The sequence below is a fragment of the Microtus ochrogaster genome, unplaced genomic scaffold (assembly GCF_000317375.1).
Source record: "Microtus ochrogaster isolate Prairie Vole_2 unplaced genomic scaffold, MicOch1.0 UNK12, whole genome shotgun sequence".
Taxonomy (NCBI): Eukaryota; Metazoa; Chordata; class Mammalia; order Rodentia; family Cricetidae; genus Microtus; species Microtus ochrogaster.
The window spans coordinates 1072320-1075582 of record NW_004949110.1 but is presented as its reverse complement, the minus strand read 5'-3'; the positions used below and the strand labels follow the sequence as shown (position 1 = coordinate 1075582).

At 39.9% G+C, this 3263-nt stretch overlaps 1 pseudogene; it reads left to right on the top strand.

Moving 5' to 3' along the window:
• Positions 1–598: 598 nt before the first annotated feature.
• LOC101990667 lies at positions 599–1069 on the top strand (annotated as a pseudogene).
• Positions 1070–3263: the final 2194 nt, after the last annotated feature.

Below are 3263 nucleotides of genomic sequence, written 5' to 3'. Positions count from 1 at the left end.
ATACCTACAGGAATGGAGGCATAAAAGATACCTAGGTCAAAAGGGAAAATAACAGAGTCTGGGATCATGCGCTTCCATAAGCATAAGGTACCCCCATCCGAGGGACCAATCCCAGGGACATTTTATAGTGTTTATTGTCCTCCAGAAAACTGGAGCTGCACACAGAGCTTCTAGATCACAGGGTTGATAGATGAGCCTCCATTAATGTGTTCAGTTCTGTTTAAGGAATCAGAGATATCTGGGGTATAAGCAAAGCTATTAAGACCACTGTTGTGAGTCATAGGTTAGCATGGACCCTTTTTGTCACCTGAGAGTAGTGAGACCAAGTACCAGAGGGTTAGATCGCTTGAGGCCATGCTGAGAGACCTCCCTCTCCTGTGGCCAAAAATGCCTTTCTTGATAATGGGCTTAGAAGTAGGAAGATAAAAGGACACTCTACCAAATTCTCTCACTTGCTTTTTCCTAAAAGTGGGAACCCATGCTTCCATAATTGTCCCTAAGATGGCCTGCTTCTTAAAGAACTGCAGAAAGAAAATTAGGTCTTCAGAGCTTCAAGAAAACAGCCCTTTTAAAAAAATAGGAAGCCCTTTTCGTCAAGATGGCGCCGAAAGCGAAGAAGGAAGCTCCTGCCCCTCCCAAAGCCGAAGCTAAAGCGAAGGCCTTGAAAGCCAAGAAAGCGGTGCTGAAAGGCACCCACAGCCACAAAAAGAAGAAGATCCGCACATCGCCCACCTTTCGGCGTCCCAAGACCCTGCGGCTACGAAGGCAGCCTAAATACCCCCGGAAGAGCTCGCCCAGGAGGAACAAGCTTGACCACTATGCCATCATCAAATTTTCCCTGACCACCGAGTCAGCCATGAAGAAGATAGAAGACAACAACACACTTGTGTTCATTGTGGACTTCAAGGCCAACAAGCACCGGATAAAACAGGCTGTGAAGAAACTCTATGACATCGATGTAGCCAAAGTCAACACCCTCATAAGGCCCGATGGAGAGAAGAAGGCATATGTTAGGTTGGCTCCTGATTTTGATGCTCTGGATGTTGCCAACAAGATTGGAATCATTTAAACTGAGCCCAACCGGCTAATTCTAAATATATACTTTTTCACCATAAAAAAAATAAAAAATAAAAAAAAATAGGAAGTGGGCACTTGTCCCTATTAAGTTTTCATTTCCATTTGCATGCACGCACAACCTGATTTTTCAAGAAGTCAGGGATGGTAATGCCTCCAGAAGTACTTCTATTGTATAGGATTGCTTTTGCTATCCTGGGTTTTTTTGTTTTTCCATATAAAGTTGATTATTGTTCTCTCAAGGTCTGTGAAGAATCTTGTTGGGATTTTGATGGGGATTGCATTGAATCTATAAATTGCTTTTGGTAGAATTGCCATTTTTACTATGTTGATACTCCCAATCCAAGAGCAAGGGAGTTCCTTCCATTTTCTGGTATCCTCTTCAATTTCTTTCTTCAAAGTCTTAAAGTTCTTGTCAAATAGATCTTTCACTTCCTTGGTTAGTGTTACCCCAAGATACTTTATGCTATTTGTGGCTATCGTAAAAGACAAATATATCTTTAGTAAAGGGTCTGTGTATCAGGATTAAGATGATGGTTGTTTCTTCCAAAATAGGAAAGGAAGCTTAAAAGCTAAACAAATTACTGAGGTTCAAATAAATTATGTTGTTAAGATTTCCAAGGTCATAATTCCAATTCATTAATATCAAACTTCCATTTAAACTAATGGAGTTGTCTTACGTTGTTAGTCTGCTTTTGTTAATGCAAGTACTGAATTAAAAGAATAGAAATGTATGCCAATTAAGGTTTATTTAAAAGTATTTGATTTCTTCCCAAGCTTTGTCCAAATCTTACACAGTATTTAAAAGTACCAGACCCATGTAACTGTCCTTCTGAATGTGTAATAAGCATATTTGGAGATCTAAATTAATGTGGACAAAGCAATTAAAAGTGATGATATTTTGACACTTGCCCTTCAAGGTCAACTTGGTCCTAATAGACTGTGGGATATATCTCAAAATGCCTTAGAGCCCTAATGAGCCTGTCCTCTTGTTCAGTGAGGCCATGGAGACTCATCTACATGGGCTGTAATCAGTGACTAGTTTACAAAGAGGAGGATCAATACAGAGGAAAAGTTTTCTTCATTCTTCCTAGTAAAGTCATGGTCCAAATTAAAAAATAAAAAAGCATAGATGGAACAACTGGTAAAAGAAAAAGGAGCCAGAGGCTCCCCTCAAGCCCAGCTGATGCCTGAAGAATAGGTCTTGAATTTGCCTACACATTAAAAGGTTGGTTTACTCTAACTTCCTGTATATCTTTTAAATAATCAACAGAAAAATTTAGCAAAAAAATTAAAATCACAGGTACATTTCACAGCTCAAGAGACTACACTTCTCAAATATTGAATTTAATATTGGTATGATATAGACAACTATTTCTCAGTATTGATTTTCTTCTTTTTTTTTGTTTTTCGAGACAGGGTTTCTCTGTAGCTTTGGAGCCTGTCCTGGAACTAGTTCTTGTAGACCAGGCTGGTCTTGAACTCACAGAGATCCGCCTGCCTCTGCCTCCTGAGTGCTGGGATTAAAGGCGTGCGCCACCACCGCTGGCTTGATTTTCTTCTTGATAAGGAAAACACTGCCCAGATATAGGACATCATGACCATGTCACAATTCAACACTGAAGCACCTCACTGAATCCAAGAAAACTAGGCCCACCCTCTTAATGTTGAAGCCAATTCTAAGTGTGTTCCAACTATGGAACACGCATACTCTCTCTCTCTCTCTGGAAGATTACTTTTCACAGTTGCAATAGGCCAGTCTATGCCTTAACCATCCATGTTCCCACATTAAATGAAGCTACCAGGTAATCTGATGTCAAACTCACAGGTTAGGGTGGAATTATTCAAATTACCTGCATAGTGCTCATGGATCCAGTGCAATTAATTGTCTTTGTTTCTTAGATTGTCACTGGGACACTCATTTCTGGTTGTACCACAACTTTAGATGACTTCTCTTGTAACGTTTCCAGGCATTCATCCCATATGTAGGGGTCTGGTGTAACAAACAGTTATATTTGACTTGTCAACCAAAACTTCAGTCTCTGCAGTAAGAAGGCTGCTTGTTTGTTCCTGGCTGCTCAGCCCCAAAATAATCACACAGAAACTGTATTAATTAAATCACTGCTTGGCCCATTAGCTCTAGCTTCTTATTGGATAACTGTTACATCTTAATTTAACTCATTTGTATT